Below are 19062 nucleotides of genomic sequence, written 5' to 3' on the forward strand. Positions count from 1 at the left end.
GGCTGCTACACACGCTTATCATTTTCTTTGGCTTTCTTGGCACGGTAATGGGACTTAGTTCCTTGCTTCCTCATGGTCCCGTGTTCAACTCTTGTGGCAAGCATTTGGAGACATTTTCCTTTGATTTTCTCCCCTTGTGAGCCCGATACTGCCCTTGTGGAGGGCAGGGCAACATTTTCTTCTTCTTGATTCCAAGGCACAAATTTGTGCTCTGCCCTTGTAGTGGGCAGGGCAGAGTTGCCTTCTTTGCCTTGTTCCCTTATGTTGCCCTCCTAGAGGGCAGTGTGCCCTTGTGGAGGGCAATGCTTGCCTCCCCCATTGCATGCGGCACACTTTTCCTTCCTTTGACCACGCTTCCTTCTCCTTGGGTCACGCTTTCTTAGGCCACGCTTTTCTCTTTTATTCTTTTCTTCACCTAAAATAAACCAAAACAACCACTCCAAGTATCACTAAATTCACAAGGCTTATAAATCAATTAAAATTCAATTAAAATTAGCTTAAACCTCATGAGTTAACATTAATTTCATGGTGGTTGCTTGATTTAAAGAAGTTATGCATTTTCACTCCAAATCACTTACTTAGGAAGCAAGAAAGTGCATAAAGACTAACAAAGCAAGTGAAATTAGCTTGAAAAATGGGTATATGATGACTTGTCATCATTAGAGAGCTTGGTGAGGGATTTTTATGCTAATGCAGTGCCGCAGCCAGGACAACCCTATGGCTACATTAGCTATATGAGGGGGAAGTCCATTGACTATAGCCCCTCGAGCATATAGAGGACGCTAATGGTAAAGAGGACAAGCTCCACACGGAGCTATGAAAAAAGAATGAAGCAACAAGACACTGGATTTGATGAAATCCTGAACGAGATTTGCATGCTGAGAGGAAGGATCTGAGCCCCCAAGCTAGAGGGTGGCTGGATTTTGTGAGGAGATTCCTAATCCCCACATCCAACACTTCAGAGGTGACCAAGGAGAGAGCTGTGCTCATACACAGCATCATGAAAGGTGAGAATGTCAATGTAGGGGAGCTAATTGCCAACAACATTAACAAAGTGCTGAAAAGCACCAGTGACAACACAAGGTTGGCATTTCCCAGCATCATACAGAGGTTATGTGATGAAGCTGGAGTTGAGAAAATCATTGATGAAGTGCTAGTGAAACAAGACAAGCCTATAACTGCCAAGAAGATGGCCAAAGTGTTGGCTATCAACCCACTTCAGAGGGCCAGAGAGCATAGAGCTCATGCTCATATGCAAGAAGAAGAAGAAGAAGAAGAGGCAGAAGAGCAACTACACTTTCTAGCACTTCAACCACCACCACCATAATACCAATACCAACAATTTCCTGAAGGATTCAACTGGGAACAACTGCAAGGAGATGTGCACCAAATGAAGGGAGACCTACATCACCTGAGAGAAGATGTCAACCAATTCAAAGACTATCAACAAAAGCAATGGGACTAAGTCAATGAGAACATACAACAACTCCAAGGGAGTTGGGAGCAAATGAGGAACGAGCAGCAGGAATAGTTCGACTGGGGGAAGTGAGAAGTGCACTTAACAAAATAGTGGAGTAGAACAACTGGCAACAGAGGAACCTCGCTGAGTTCAGACATCTTTATGATGCCAGAACCATTTCGATGAGGCAGTATGATATCAACACACAAGCAAAACTGAATCACTTGTGCAATGCTATGGCTGCTATTAACCCCAGATACCCCACATTCATGCAAGGGATGGAGGAATTAAGTGCTAGACAAGAGGAGATTCTAGCCAAACATAAGGAGGATGAAAGAAACTATATGAGAAGGCTAGGATTTTGGAAGCCTAAGGACACTCAAGCACAAGAAGGATCCTCCAAGAAGGAAGAAGATGACTCCCCCCATTCCAAGAAGAAGGACAAAGGAAAGGGGCCAATGAACTGAAGATTTAAGTTGCTCAAGGCTGTTAAGTCCCATGGTTGACACTCTCTAATTTCTGAATCATGTTTAAGCTTTTGTTTGATTTACTTTCTATCAAGAATAAATAGTCATGCTAGGGTAGTTTATGTTTTCTGCTTAGCTTTATTTCATGCTTGAAGTCCTTTATGAGTCCTTTAATCTACAAGAAAGAAAATGCAATGTATTTCAAGTCATCCTTTTCAACATAAATAAAGTAGAGCTTGTCTCCATATGGGTTGCTGTGAGCTGTGCAAAAACAAGAGTAAGAGAGACCAAGGCCAAGAAAGATCATTCAAAAAACTAAGAAACAAGGAACTAAGTGTAGAACCTTGAATGAACAAAAAAAAAAGAAAAATTGAGTCATGAAAAACAACTAGTCTTAGAAGGTATAACAAGAAAGAGTAATGGGTACTCCTTGAATATCCCTAGAACCAAGAAGTAGTAAGCAATAAAGACCCAAGGCTCTGAGCATCAACTACTAGGATGGGAAAGAAACATTAAAAAGCTCAAAAAGAGTTAAAGATCCTAGTAGATGCTTGTGGTGAAGATGTGTCAAGAAGAGACCTGGGCAAGTAAATTCTTAGGGGTGTTTCAACACCTAGTACCCTAAAACCAACTGGTTTGGGAGTGCTAATTAAAAGCCTAATTAAAGGGTTGTCTTGAGAAAAACCACTTAGAGTCGTGGTTCAGAAAGCATAACCAAAAAGAAAGTGAAACAACTCTTACTACTTCAAGGTGACAATCAATAGAAAGGACCCCTGAAGCTTATACTTGAAAGAACCCTCAAAGATCTAAGAGTTCTTTATGACATTAAAACATTCATACATGTGTTGAACACTTAGTCCTACCCTTAGTCATGTTGCATTCATTCAAGGCCAAGGTCTCAATTCATAAAGGGCCTACTCACATTGATTTGCTTGGGACAAGCAAAGCTTAAGTTTGGTGTTGTGATGACTTGCATCATCTACCCTTATTTCTTGCATAAAGAGGACCATAAAAGAGCATAAATCTCATTTGATCATTACAATTCATGAATTATTTGATGAATATTGTGGTACATTATTTTGAGATGAGTTGTGCTGAATTTCAGGTGAAAAAGACATCAAAAAGGGGAAGAAAACAACAAAAATAAGCTAGGCGTGTGAAGCGGGCATGACACTTAGAGCAAGCGCCATAAAAATGAACTAACGTGCCACACCAGGAGCTGGGTGTGGCACGCCAGTACTAAATTCCAGAGGAGGACTCTCAAGCATTCACATGGGCGTGGCATGCCAGGAACTGGGCGTGACACGCTGGTACAAAATTCCAGAGAGGGGGGCTGAAGGCCAATGAAGTCTGGGCGTGCCACTTGAGGTCGAAGTTGTGGCACGCCAGGCTCTCAATCTCACTTAGGCGTGCCATTTGAGCGACCAGGCGTGGCACGCCAATGCATAAAGAGGCCAAAGCAAGGGCTGGGCGTGCCACTTGGTATCGAAGGCGTGGCACGCCAGTCCAAGAATATCACTATGGCATGCCAGTTGAAGTGCTGGGCATGGCACGCTAGCTATTGGAACCAAGGCAAGATCATGGGTGTGGCATGCTGGTACACGTTTCAAGATGAGAATGAAGGAGGCCAAACACATGGGCGTGACACTTGGCATCGAGGGCGTGGCACGCCATCCACTATTCCTCACATGGGCGTGCCACTTGAACCCCAGGCGTGGCACGCTAGTGTCATTTAGGAAGCAAAGCCATTGGGGCATGCCACTTGAGTTCGTGGCGTGGCACGCCAAACAGAAGAATCACTAGCTTACAAAGGGCATGGCACGCCAGACCCTGGGCGTGCCACGCTAGTTCAACTTTCCAGAGAGCTTGATCAAGCATGCAGCAAGGGCGTGGCACGCCAGACCTTGGGCATGCCACGCTAGTTCAAGTCCCTAGAGGCAAGAAAAAGAGGAAAAAAAGCTAGGGCGTGCCACTTAAGCTCGAAGGTGTGGCACGCCAGGCTACATGGGTATTAAAAGACCCTGGGTGTGCCACTTGAGCTCGAAGGCGTGGCACGCCAGGGATGTTATTGAAGAGGAGCATGCCACTTGAGGGACCGAGTGTGGCACGCCAAGCCAGAATTGGAGTAGCACGTGACACGTCACTGAAGCGCCAGCCACATGCCAACTGGGAAGTCATGCTTAATGAGTTTCTTTTCCCTCCAAATTGTAATTTTTGTTTTTCACTTTTGTAATTCTTTTATTTTGAGAGCTAGGAGTAGTATAAATACCCCCAAGAAGTACTGAAAAGGGGGTTAAGCAGTTAGGGAGTTAGGTTTTAGATCCACTTTTACACTTCATCATCTTCTTTATTTTTGAGTACTTTCCTTTGAGCTATGAGTAGCTAAATTCCCTCTCATTGAGAGAGGAAGCTCTGTTGTACTTTATGGATTGATGATAGTGAAATTCTTCTTCTCTTCATCTTCTCCGTGATTTGCTAGAAGGAATTTCATTTTCCATGCTTAGCGTTCAATTATCTTGGAAAAGAGATTGAATGCAAAAATGGGTTTCATGGGAACCTTGGAAAAGGAAACATGAAACCATGCTTGAAATCCCTTCTCACACTTGAGTAGGATCTGGATTTTGGTGTTTGGATATGTGATGCTAGGGCATGTTAGCCAGTTTTACTGACATTTTCTTTACTATTTTAGGGTAGTTTCATGCATTTTCTTAGTAAATAAGCAAGTTTTGGATAAAAATACACTTACATCTTAATTGAAGCAAACATTATGAACTTTACATGATTTCATGAGAATTATTTATGAATTGAATGATAAAATGGATAATGCAAGTCTCATGACTTGGAACAGAGCTTTGATGCACTTTATTTGCTTGATTTGAGGACAAAGGAAGCAAGGAAGAGCCATGTTAGCAGCCACATTAATCTAATTAACGTGACCACTAACGTGGAACGGGAATAAGCTTGCAGCGTTAATGGAAAAAGTGATCACCAATAACGCCTTCGAATCCATCGTAGCCCACGTTAGTTGCCACGTTAATTAAATTAACGTGGTAGCTAACGTGGAGGAAAAGGGGAGCTCCAACGTTAGTGGTAAAAGTGAATACCACAAATGTTCCAAAAGGGCACACTTAATCACGTTAAGAGTCACGTTAATCCAATTAATGTGAACTCTAACGTGGGAAGAGAAAGCAATCGCCAACGTTAGTGACACTCACCTTTGTCACTAACGTTGGACTAAGCCAATATTTCCCACGTTAGTGGTCACGTTAAGACCACTAATGTGAAGGATAACGTAAAGCAAGGAATGATAGGCCAACGTTAGTGACACTCACCTTTGTCACTAACGTTGGAGATGGCAATCACCACCACGTTAGTGGTCACGTTAATGCAATTAACGTGAGGCACTAACGTGGGAAGAAGGGGCGTTTGAAGCGTTAGTGACAAAGGTGAGTGTCACTAACGCCCTTAAAGCTTGGGCATGCCCACGTTAAGGGCCACGTTAGTTACACTAACGTGGATCACTAACGTAGGGAAAAAAAGCAAAGAGCAACGTTATTGGTAAATGTGAATGCCAATAACGTTTGTGAAGGACTAAAAGGCAACATTATTGGTAAAGGTGAATGCGAATAACATTTGCAAAGGACTAAGAGGCAATGTTAGTGGTCACGTTAGTGCCACTAACGTTGAAGTTAACGTGGATCAATTTGGTTTGGAACGTTAGTGAAAAAGGTTATTGTCACTAACATTCTCGAACCCACATTTTCACTTAACGTTAACACCACTAACGTCCTAACTAACGTCCACCCATGCCTGACTCACACTTTTTTTGCAAGCAAAGCTGAGCCCACTGAAGATTGTAACTGCTTCAACTCAAGATCAAAGGCCCATATCCAAGACTTGAAGAGCTGACTAGAAGATCAAGAAGAGTAGTATATATAGGAGTAGTTTTGAACTAGAAAAGAGCTTGGCATTTTGGAGAACTACACTCTGTATATTTACTTTTCTTGCAATTCTAGAATGTACTCTTCTCTATCATCTTCCTTTTCTAGAGCTATGAACAACTAAAACCATTTTCATTGGGTTAGGGAGCTCTGTTGTAATTTGATGGATCAATTATAGTTTTCATTCTTCTTCTTCTTTCTTTTCTCTTGATTTACTAGAAAGCTTTTGATCTTAAATTAATTGGTTAGTTGTCTTGGAAACAAAACTCTCCATAATTGGATCTCCTCTGAGCCTTGGAAAAGGGATGAGGAGATCATGCTAGAAATGCTTTTTCATGTTGGACTAAACTGGGGTTTGGACGGATACAGCGACATATAATCCTCCCAATACTTTGAATTGGAAATACATGTGGTATAATCAGTGACCATACTTCATCTCTTCCCATGAGCAATTAAATCAAGGAATTGGGCAATTGTTCAAGCTTAGAGAGATTAGTTTGCCAAGGAATTAGGATCCAATCACCTAAGATTGCCAAGGAGATCAATGAATGCATTGATTGAGGGAGAGATGAGAATGAACTTGATCCGGAGAATGCAACATCTCCTAAGCCCAATGAATCCCCCATTTCTAATCTTACCCATTCTGTTTGCATTTTACCATTTACTTTTATGTTCATCTCCCCAAATCCCCATTTAAGATTTTGCAATTTACTTTCCCACCATTTAATTTTCTGCAAATCTCAACTCAATTTCTGCTCAACTCAACTAGAACATTCCTCTAACTAAAGTTGCTTGATCAATCAATCCCTGTGGGATTTGACCTCACTCTATTGTCAGTTTTTACTTGACGACAATTCGGTATACTTGCCGAAGGGAAATTTGTTGAGAGACAAGTTTCCGTGCATCAAGTTTATGGCGCTGTTACCGGGGATTGATTTTGTATCAACAATGATTAAGTTGGAAGATCACTAAATTGAGCATTTTTCTTTTTCTTGTTTATTTTATCTAGTCATTTACTTTTAGTTTCAGTTATTTTCTTCCCTTCTCCCCTCTCCCCTCTTTGTTTTCTTTTTCTTTTTTTTCTGTTGTTATTTACAATTTTGTTCACTAATCAACTAACTGTTTGATAAATTGCAACACTCACACTAACAGCCACTCTAACAAGAATAATTTCTTCATTTTCTTTCTTGCTGTGTGCTTTGTTAGTTGTATGACAGGGAGAAAAAGCGGAGCTTCAACTTTGTTTGATTCTGAACCTGAGAGGACCTTCCTTAGAAAAAAGAAGGAAGCAAAAGGGAAAAGAGTTGTTGGTGCTGAGGAAGAGGAGGAGTACTTTGAAACAAACATGGAGGAGAACTTGGAAAACAACCATGAAGGAGAAGCTCACAACCATGCCAGAGAAGGCCCTAGGAATCATGCTGGGCCAGAAAGAAGGGTTCTAGGCTCATACATCAATCCAAACCCAGGAAATTGCGGAAGTAGCATCCAAAAGCCAACCATACATGCCAATAACTTTGAATTAAAACCCCAGCTCATCACCCTTGTTCAGAACAACTGTTCGTTCGAAGGAAGCGGCCAAGAAGTCCCCAATCAACATCTAACCACCTTCTTAAGAATATGTGACACTGTGAAGTCTAATGGTGTTCATCCTGATGCCTATAGACTGCTTTTGTTCCCCTTTTCACTCAGGGACAAAGCATCTAAATGGCTGAAATCTTCTCCGAAGGAGAGTTTAACAAATTGGGAAGATGTGGTGAATAAATTCTTGGCGAGATTCTACCCTCCTCAAAGAATCAACAGGTTGAGAGCTGAGGTACAAACCTTTAGGCAACAAGATGGTGAAACTCTCTATGAGGCATGGGAGAGGTTTAAGGACTTAACAAGGAGGTGCCCACCAGACATGTTCAACGAATGGGTTCAACTGCATATTTTCAAGGCCTTTCTTACAAATCAAAGAAGGCCATAGACCATTCATCAGGGGGGTCTCTAAACAAGAAGAAAACCATTGAAGAAGCTATAGATGTTATTGAGACTGTAGCTGAGAATGACTACTTCTATGCTTCTGAAAGGAGAAACACTCGAGGAGTGATAGAGCTGAACCATATGGATGCACTGCTGGCTCAAAACAAGATAATTACCAAGCAGTTAGTTGATCTTACCAAGAAGATGGATGAGAACCAAGTTTCAGCAATCACCACTTCATCACCAGCTCAAGAAGGAGTGAATACAGGAGAAGAAGGTGACTAGAAACAAGCCAACTATGTTGGGAACTCACCCAGGCAGACCCATGATCCATACTCCAAAACTTATAATTCTGGCTGGAAGAACCACCCTAATTTTGGGTGGGAAAATCAACAAGACCAAGACCAAGACTAGAGACGCCACAAGCACAATCCCAACAACAATGCAACCTGCCAACACTAAACACAGAGACCATACCAACACCCACCTAACCACCCTTCTCAACATTCACATCAAAACCAAAATGGTCCTTCTCATCCCTCCTACCTCAGTTCACCATCACCACCCGAAGATAGACTCTCCAGAATTGAGACTCTGCTCGAAGATATTTGCAAGGAAGTTCAAGACAATAAAGCATTCCGGGAAGAAGTGCGATCCAATATGCAGAATCAAGATGCTGCCATCAAAAAAATTGAGACACAAATTGGCTACTTATTCAAGCAAGTCTCTAGCCACAACATTTGCAGCAACACTAATTCAACCCCAAGGGAGGAGTGTCAGGCTATCACCCTCAGAAGTGGGAAGGAATTGAAGGAGACCTCCAAGAAACCACAAGAGAAGAACTCGGATGAAAAGGAAAAGGGACAAGATGAAGTTCAAGTTTCCACTCCCAATTCACATCAAGAAGGAGAAGTGCTGAAGCTATACTTTCCAAAAGCCCCATACCCTCAGCAATTGAAGAAGAAGGGAGAGAACAGCCAATTCTCAAGATTCTTAGAAATCTTAAAGAAATTATAGATTAACATACCCTTTGCTGAAGCAATAGAGAAAATGCTGCTCTATGCCAAGTTCTTGAAGAAGTTGATGACCAAGAAGAGAAGCTGGAAGAACAACGAGACTGTGGTACTAACCAAAGAATGTAGTGCCATCATCCAGCATAAATTACCCCAGAAATCGAAGGATTCTGGGAGCTTCCAAATTCCTTGTATCATAGGGGAAATCACAGTGGAAAAGACTTTATGTGATTTAGGAGCTAGCATAAATCTGATGTCCTTAGCAATGATAAGGAAAATGAGGATTGAGGAGGCCAAGCCAACAAGAATGGCCCTGCAACTGGCAGACCGATCATTCAAGTTTCCTCACGGAATATTAGAAGACTTGTTGGTGAAGGTAGGAGACTTTATCTTTCCAGCAGACTTTGTAGTGTTAGATATGGAGGAAGGAGCCAAGACCTCTATCATCTTAGGAAGGCCTTCTTAGCCACTGCCAGAGCCATCATTGATGTCCAAAAGGGTGAACTTGTCCTTAGACTACATGAAGAGAAAATGATATTCAACGTGTTCAAGGCCATGAGTTACCCACAAGACTCGTTGATGTGTGGAAAATGATCCAACACAAAACTCACCGGCAAGTGTACCGGGTCGCATCAAGTAATAAAACTCACGGGAGTGAGGTCGATCCCAAAGGGATTGAAGGATTGAGCAATTTTAGTTTAGTGGTTGATTTAGTCAAGCGAATCAAGTATTGGTTGAGTGATTTTGTATCCAACAGTAAGTAAATAGCAGGAAATGTAAATTAAAGAGACTTGAAAGTAAAGGCACTGAATCTTAAAGAACAAGAAACTAAATGACTGAAACTTAAAATGCAAGAAATGTAAATTGCAGTAACTTAAAGTGCAAGAAATATAAATTGCTTGAATGGAAAAGGGATTTGAGGACTGGGAATTCAGAATTTAAGCAAGGGAAATTAAATTGCAACAATTAACTAAACAAGAGATGAATTGAAATTGACTAGATCTCAAACAGCAAATGTAAATTCAATTGCAGCAGTGGTTCAACAGAAGAACCAAAAAGAGAAAATCAGATCTCAGGACTTCAGAGACTAGATAGCAGAGTCTAGATCTCAATTGCCTTCCCAAATCCAAGTTCACAAAGTAATTAAAGAGAAATTGAAGATTGAAGCAGCAAAGGAAATTGAATTCAACTCAATTATGCAGTAGGAAAATCAAAGAGATCTTAAATGGAGATTGAGACAGAAGTTCCTCAATTCTTCACACTCAAGATTCAACAAAACCCAGTAAAGAAAACAAAACGAGCAGAGGAAGAAGAAGTGAATTCTCTTCTCCAATTCTCAAGCCAAGTTTGCAGAAAAACAAAAAAATGGAAAGTGTTCTCAAGTGACTAAGGATGAAAATTCAAAATGAAAATAAGCTCTCTCAAAAAAAAAACTCTTCTTCTAATCCTAACTAACACCTATTTATACACTTTCCATTTTGGATCTAAGAATTTTGAGTGAGCTTTTTGATTTGGTGAAGAATTGAATTAAGTTGGATTTTTGAGTGAAATTCAGCCCATGTTGCTCCCAGGAGGCTGCCCTGCCCTTGTGGAGGGCAGAGCAGGGAAGTTGTGTGAGGAAGCATGTTGCGTGCATGGGAGAGGCATCAGGATGCTGCCCTGCCCTTGTGGAGGGCAGGGTAGTGTTGTCATGGTGCGCTTTGCCTTCCTGCCCGTGCGTCCAAGCTGCGCGCGCCCAAGCTCCTGGCCGTGCCAATTTGTGTGCCATGCACCACGAAATGCTGCCCTGCCCTCCACAAGGGTAGGGCAGCGCAGGCTTTCCTTATTCTTGGGTGAGGTCCCAAGTTCGAAACTTGCTGGATGGCTTTTGTTGCCCTTTTTTCTTGGGTTTCTTGGCACCAAGTAGCGCCTAGTTCTTTGCTTCCTCAAGGTGCTATGTTCGATCCTTGGAGGTTGAAAACAAACCAATTTTTGCTTGTTTTCCTTGTATTTGAGCGCTACGTCTTTCCTTCTTGTTCTTGGGTTCGAAACCCATGGGTGGCACTTGGAGACAATTTCCTTTGATTTATTTCCATGAGGAGCCCGATATTGCTCTTGAGGAGGGCAGGGCAGAGATTTTCCTTCTCTCATTTCTTGGCCTAGAATTGTGCTCCGCCCTCAAGGAGGGCAGGGCAGTGAAGCCTTGAATGCTTGGCTCATTGTTGTGCTCCCTTGGAGGGTAGTGTGCTCTCGTGGAAGGCAATGTGGCTTCCTCCCTTCCATGCGCTACATTCTTTTCTTCCTTGGGCCACGCTTTCTTAAGCCACGTTTCCTTCTTTTCTTCTTTTCTTCACCTACAAATAATCAAATCAACCAATCAAAGTATCACTAAATTCACAAGGTTTATAAATCAATTAAAATTCAATTAAATTTAGCTAAAACCTCATGATTTAGCATCAATTAAGTGGTGGTTGATTGATTCAAATAAAACATGCAATTCCACTCTAAATTGCTTACTTATGGTGCAAGAAAGTGCATAAAAACTAGTGAAACAAGTGAAATTAGCTTAAGAAATGGGTATATGATGACTTGTCATCACAACACCAAACTTAAATCTTGCTTGTCCCCAAGCAAGCATCAAAATTAAGAGGAAATGAAATGAAAAAAAAGAAAAGCATGCATATCCTTATTAGGCATATAGCAGAACTTGGTTCATGGAGTTTTTATGCAGACAATGATAACTCAGTTATTGTTTGCTGTTACATAATGTACACTCTTCCTCAAAGATTTACTAAGCTTGCTGTTGTAAGGTTTACTTTTTACTTGCTCCCTTGCTAACTTTTCTTTTCTTATTTTGCTTAACAAGCTTATTATTCTTTGAAGGCTTGGTGTCAAATGTTGCAGTAGCCTTTGGCTTTATTTTTACTTAACATCTCTTCACCACAAACACATGGCTCACTATTTCCTCCTAGGATTATTGATGCCCAGCATCTCTTTGGATAACTAAATGTTCTGTAGCTAGGTTGCTCTTTATTGTGGACTTTCAATTGGCCATCCATATCCTAGTAGGCATGTGTCCTAGGGTCTAAGCTATTGGTGCCCAGCCTTTATTCTTTGTTTTTCTTGCCACATTGGCTTTTTCTTCTTCCTTTTCTTTCTGTTTTATTTTGTTCTCAAGGGATTTTTTCTTTACTGATAGGAACCTTTATGACAGCAAGCTAGCTCACACTTCAATGAAAATGACATTATGCAGCAATTATTTCATGAGTTATGCATTTAATCAAACACATATACCACCATTAACTTCCATTCTAACTTAAGCAACATTGGATATCTACTTTCTAATTCAAACATTTCTCTTTTATTCAAGCATATGGGAAACAAAACAAAATCTAAAGCTAAGTGATGAATGACAAGCATTATGCAGATCAACACACTTAATCAAACAACTTCACTTGCAACTAGATAAACACTTTAGCAAGATATATAAGGGTTCCCAGATTCAAAACAATTAATAGAAGCACAGATTAAGTTTATATACAACCTCTGAAGTTGCAGCCCTTTGATTCTTCCTTCTGTTGTATCCCTTTTGAGTCATAATGCAAATTGTCTTCAATTGTTGGCTAATTTCCTGCATAATTCTCAAAAGTTGCTTGCTTCTCAAGCCTTTGTGCAATTGGTTAGTCTAAAAATGATTATGGCTTTTTGAACTTACTTTGGTGTGTGAACACCAAACTTAGCTCCTTGCCACTATTTTTCATGCATCAACTTAACCATATGTGAAACCTTGTGTCCTTGCTAAAGGTTATGGAATTAAAACTAGAAAGCAGTTAAGTAGTTGAATAATCTGTCTGCTTGCTTGGAGCTAGTATTGTTCAGGAAGTGAGAATGTGCTTTTAAATGAGATTTTGGTGGAACAGCAAACTTAGAATCTTTCATTCTCCCTTAAATTATTTTGGTGTGCAACACCAAACTTAGCTCCTTGCAATGCATACCAATTATTCAACAACTTTTTTATTGAAAAAGCTATGAAAAGAAAACTACCTCAGGTTGGGTTGCCTCCCAATAAGCACTCTTTTAATGTCACTAGCTTGACATCTTTCATTTTTACCTCAAGAAGGCTGTATGTTCTGAACCTCTTTTTCCTTGTCCCATTGTCCTCCTAGGTATAGCTTTGCTCTGTGACCATTTGCTGTGAATTGACTCTTTGTTGCTTCGTCTAGCAATTCAATACTCCCATAAGGAAAAACCTTAGTTACCAAATATGGACCAGTCCACTTAGATTTAAGCTTGTCAGAGAATATCTTGAGTCGTGAAGTGTACAAGAGTACTTGTTCCCCATGTTTGAATTCTTTCTTCAAGATCTTCCTGTCATGCCACCTTTTGGCTTTTTCCTTGTATATCTTGGCATTTTCATAGGCTTCTAGCCTAAATTCATCCAGCTCATTTAGCTGCAACAATCTTTTCTCCCCTGCTATTTTAGAGTCAAGGTTCAGGAGTTTGGTAGCCCAAAAAGCTTTGTGTTCAAGCTCTACAGGGAGGTGACAAGATTTGCCATACAATAGCTGAAAGGGGGACTTCCCAATGGGAGTTTTGAAAGCTGTCCTGTATGCCTAGAGTGCATCTTCCAACTTCCTAGCCCAATCCTTTCTTGTGCTTCCTACTGTCTTCTCTAGGATCTTCCTCAATTCTCTGTTTGCTAGTTCAGCTTGCCCATTAGTCTGAGGGTGGTATGGTGTGGCTACTTTATGAATACCATCACTAATAAGACCTTTGGGTACTCCATATCTAGTGAAAATGTACTTCTTGAGGAATTGAAGGACAATTTGTGCATCACAGGTAGTTGTAGCTATGGCTTCCACCCACTTTGAGACATACTCCACTGCTACTAAGATATATCTGAAAGAATAGGAAGGGGGAAAGGGTCCCATGAAGTCAATGCCCCATAGATCAAATAATTCTAATTCCAAAATAAAATTCTGTGGCATCTCATTCCTTCTTGTCAATCCTCCTACTCTCTGGCATTCATTACATTGGTGAACAAATTCTCTGGCATCTTTGAAGATAGTTGGCCAATAGAAGCCACTCGGCAGTATCTTTGCAGCTGTTCTTTCTGGACCAAAGTGTCCACCATACGCTGAGCCATGGCAATGCCACAATATATCCCTTATTTCACTCTCAGGGACGCACCTTCTAATCACTCCATCAGAACATCTCTTGAACAGGAAGGGTTCATCCCACAAGAATTTCCTTGCTTCATTGATTAACTTCTTCACTTGTTGCTTAGAGAACTCTTGAGGTATCTTCCTCCCCACTTTGTAGTTTGCTATGTCAGCAAACCAAGGTACTTTTTGGATCTGCAAGAGGTGTTCATCTGGGAAGCTTTCATTCACGGGTTGGGAGGTTTTTTGAATTGTTTCTTGTGGTAGCCTCGACAAATGATCAGCAACTTGGTTTTCAGTGCCCTTCCTGTCCTTTACTTCAATGTCAAACTCTTGTAGGAGCAATATCCACCTGATAAGTCTTGGTTTAGCATCCTGCTTTGACATCAAATACTTAAGGGCAGCATGGTTAGTATAAACCACAATTTTGGATCCTATCAAGTATGATCTAAACTTATCAAATGCATAAACTACAGCTAATAATTTCTTCTCTGTTGTGGTGTAATTTTTTTGAGCCTTATTCAGCACCTTACTTGCATAATATATGACATGATGCAAGTTTCCCTTCTTTTGTCCAAGCACAGCACCAATTGCAATATCACTTGCATCACACATGAGTTCAAAAGGGAGTTCCCAATCCGGGGGTGTGATGATTGGTGCTGTTGTTAGTTTGTTTTTTAAAGTTTCAAAGGCATGCTGGCAGTTTTCATCAAAAACAAAAGGATTATCAATCATTAACAGATTACTCAAAGGTTTGGCTATTTTAGAAAAATCCTTAATAAACCTTCTATAAAATCCTGCATGCCCCAAGAAACTTCTAACAGATTTTACATTAGTTGGTGGAGGGAGCTTCTCTATGATCTCCACCTTTGTCTTATCAACCTCTATCCCTTTTCTTGAAACTTTGTGACCAAGAACAATCCCCTCGGGCACCATGAAATGGCACTTCTCCCAATTTAAAACCAAATTAGTTTCTTGGCACCGTTTCAAGACAAGAGTTAGATGTTTCAGGCAAGCATTAAAATTGTCACCAAAAACAGAAAAGTCGTCCATGAAAACCTCTAAAAACTTTTCAACCATATCTGAAAAAATGGAGAGCATACACCTTTGAAAGGTGGCTGGGGCATTGCATAGCCTAAACGGCATCCTTCTATAGGCAAAAACTCCAAATGGACATGTGAATGAGGTCTTTTCTTTGTCATTTGGATCTACCACTATCTGATTATACCCAGAATAGCCGTCCAGGAAGCAATAGTAAGCATGGCCGGCCAATCTTTCAAGCATCTGGTCAATAAAGGGAAGTGGAAAATGATCTTTGCGTGTGGCATCATTCAGCCTCCTATAGTCGATACACATCCTCCATCCTGTCACAGTTCTTGTGGGAATGAGTTCATTTCTCTCATTAACAATGATTGTCATCCCACCCTTCTTTGGTACCACTTGAACTGGGCTTATCCATGAGCTATCAGAGATAGGATAAATTATCCCTGCATTCCACAACTTCATTACTTCCTTCTGGACAACTTCCTTCATTGTGGGATTTAGCCTTCTCTAAGGTTGAACCACTGGTTTGAAATTGTCCTCTAAGAGGATTTTATGCATACACACTACAGGGCTGATGCCTTTCAGGTCATCAATGGCCCATCCTAAAGCATCCTTGTGAGCTCTGAGTACATCAAGAAGTTCTTCTTCTTCCTTTTTTGTCAGGGATGAATTGATGATTACTGGGCAACTTTCTAATGTGCCAAGGAATGCATATTTGAGATGGGTGGGTAATGGCTTCAGTTCTTGTTTTTGTACTTCTTCCTTCTTGCTTGGTTTCACCTCCTTGTCAATAGAGATTTCAGCTGCTTGTTCCTCTATTGTCTCTTGGTTATTAGTGTCTAACATTTCTTCCACCGGGCTTTCTATCATGTCCACTCTCAGGTAATCCTCTTGCTCAGGAGGGTGTTGCATTGACCTGAAAATATTTATGACCATTTGCTCATTGTGTACTCTGAAGATCATCTCTCCTTTTTCCACATTGATAATAGCTCTTGCAGTTGCTAGAAATGGTCTTCCCAGGATGATTGAATTATTTCCTTCCTCTTCAGTGTCCAAGATCACAAAATCCGCAGGGAAGATAAACTCCCTAACCTTTACTAACAGATTCTCCATGATTCCATTAGGTGTCTTAATTGATCTATCAGCCATAACTAGTGACATCCTAGTGGGTTTGAGTTCTTCTATTGCAAGCTTCCTCATCATGGACAGAGGCATTAAGTTGATACTAGCTCCAAGATCACAAAGAGCCATGTCTAATGTTATTTTGCCTATGGTGCAAGCAACTACAAAACTCCCTGGATCTTTAAGCTTTGGTGGGATTCCCTTTTGAAGCACAGCGCTACATTCTTCAGTGAGCAGCACAGTCTCCTTCTCCAGCCAACTTCTTTTCTTGTTGATGAGCTCCTTTAAGAACTTGGCATACAGAGGCATTTGCTCCAATGCCTCAGTCAAGGGTATGTTGATCTCTAGCTTCTTGAAAGTCACAAGGAATTTGTGGAAATGTTGATCCTTTGCTTCTTTGTGGAATCTCTGTGGATAAGGTAGTGGAGGTATAAGACTCTTCTCCACTTGCTGCTGTCTTGGACTTGGTTCTTCCATGATCTGATTTCCCTTCTTTAAATTCTGTGGTTGGTTGTTCTTTTCTGTGAGCGCTTTTGGGACATTCTTACTTGTTATGTCCTTGTTGTTAACTCCATCTTTCTCTGTTGGTTCTTTGTCATTCTCCATGAGCTTCTTGGTTGCCCCTTTGTTACTATCTACCAATGTCTTTCCACTCCTTAGTTGTACAGCTTTGCATTCTTTTTTTGGATTAGGAATGGTGTCACTTGGTAGTGAGCTTAAAAGTCTCTTAATAGAAATCTGCTTGGAGATTTGCCCAATTTGCCTCTCTAGGCTCTTCATGGATGCTTCTTGGTTCTTTGTTGTCATTTCTTGGTTCTTCATCATCTTTTCCATGAGCATCTCCAGATTAGTAATTCTCTGAGCGTCTTATGAGGTTGGTTGGTTTTGGGGTGTTGATGGATGATGGTAAGTGTTTTGGTTAGTTGGTTGGTTATTGGATGGATAATGGTTGGAGTTGGGGTAATTATTTTGGGGTTTTCTGTAAGGATTTTGGTTAGTTGGCTGCTGGTTGTGATTTTGGTTGTTTCTTGGAGTGTTTTGAGCTGAGTTCCTTTGCCATGGTTGTTGGTTTTGATTATGATTGTCTCCCCACCTAAGGTTTGGGTGGTTCTTCCAAGATGGATTGTAGGTGTCACCATACACCTCATTTGATCCAAAATTTTGGTTGTGCATATAGTGCACTTGCTCTTGTTGTTGTTCTTCTTGGTTCTCTTCATTCTGCCCCCAAGGAGTTGATGGTTGGCTTGTGGCACTCACTGATGCAACCTGAAGGCTATCAATTCTCTTGGCCATTTGCTCAAATTGTTGTTGAATCTGCTGCTGCATCACTTTGTGTTGAGCTAAAATTGTATCCACTCCTTCTAATTCTAACACTCCTTTCCTCTATGATGGTTGGCGTTGCCTTTGGTGAGCAAAGAAGTATTGGTTGTTGGCCACCATATCAATGAGGTTTTGAGCTTCCTCTGCAGTTTCATCAATTGCAATGATCCTCCAGCTGAGTGATCAAGTGCCTCTTGAGCCTTCAGAGTAAGTCCTTCATAGAAGTTCTGCAGCTTGTCCCACTCAGTGAACATCTCTGGTGGACATTTCCTCAACAGAGCCTTATATCTTTCCCATGCTTCATATAGATTTTCAGCATCCATTTGGGTGAATGTCTGCACCTCAGTCTTCAACCTTATGATCCTTTGAGGGGGATAAAATTTGGCAAGAAACTTGCTTACCAAATCATCCCAAGTGTTGATGCTCTCCTTTGGAAATGTTTCTAGCCATTGAGTGGCTTTGTCCCTGAGAAAGAATGGGAATAACAGCAGCTTGTATATGTCAGGGTGCACTCCATTGCTTTTAACTGTGTCACAGATCCTCAAGAAGGTAGATAAATGTTGGTTTGGGTCCTCCAATGGCCCTCCTCCAAAAGAGCAGTTGTTTTGGACCAATGTGATGAGTTGTGGCTTCAGTTCAAAGTTGTTTGCATTGACATTAGGGGTAAGAATGCTACTCCCACAATGTCTAGCATTCGCAAATGTATAGGAGGCTAGTACTCTCCTCTGTTGTGGGTTATTGTTGACCCCTCCTTTTGGCTGATTGAGATTAGATGGATCTCCTTCCATCTCTTGGAATTCTTCCTCAGATTCTTCCTCTCCAACAATAGCCTTTCCTTTGGCTTCCCTTCTTATCCTTCTGAGAGTTCTTTCGTCTTGTTCAGAGAGAATAGGAGAAGCTCTTCCTGTACCTGACATACAAACACACAACAAGAAACACACAGAACCAGAAAACCAGTGAAACTTCAATCTATTGCTAGAGTGAAGTTTTAGTTAGCTTAAGAAAAAATTCAAACAGTTAGTGGTTAATTAAAAATTAAAGAAACAGAAAAGAAAAACTGCTTGATCTAGACCTCCACTTCACTTAATCATTGTCAATCTATTTCAATCCCCGGCAACGGCGCCAAAAACTTGATGTGTGGAAAACGATCCGACACAAAACTCACCGGCAAGTGTACCGGGTCACATCAAGTAATAAAACTCATGGGAGTTAGGTCGATCCCACAGGGATTGAAGGATTGAGCAATTTTAGTTTAGTGGTTGATTTAGTCAAGCGAATCAAGTATTGGTTGAGTGACTTTGTATTCAACAGTAAGTAAATAGCAGGAAATGTAAAGGGAGAGGGATAATTTGCAGAAATTAAAGAGACTTGAAAGTAAAGACACTGAATCTTAAAGAACAAGAAACTAAATGACTGAAACTTAAAGTGCAAGAAATGTAAATTGCAGTAACTTAAAGTGCAAGAAATATAAATTGCTTGAATGGAAAAGGGATTTGAGGACTGGGAATTCAGAATTTAAGCAAGGGAAATTAAATCGCAACAATTAACTAAGCAAGAGATAAATTGAAATTGACTAGATCTCAAACAGCAAAT

The 19062-nt window shown here is 40.8% G+C and overlaps 1 non-coding gene across 1 annotated transcript; it reads right to left on the minus strand.

Annotated features, from left to right (window-relative positions):
• Positions 1-7665: 7665 nt before the first annotated feature.
• On the minus strand, positions 7666-7769 carry LOC112793096 (small nucleolar RNA R71). The gene has a single exon (XR_003197804.1). It is a non-coding gene; the product is annotated as a small nucleolar RNA R71 (small nucleolar RNA).
• Between the last annotated feature and the right edge of the window lie 11293 nt (positions 7770-19062).

Source organism: Arachis hypogaea, chromosome 3, assembly GCF_003086295.3.
Source record: "Arachis hypogaea cultivar Tifrunner chromosome 3, arahy.Tifrunner.gnm2.J5K5, whole genome shotgun sequence".
Classification (NCBI taxonomy): Eukaryota; Viridiplantae; Streptophyta; class Magnoliopsida; order Fabales; family Fabaceae; genus Arachis; species Arachis hypogaea.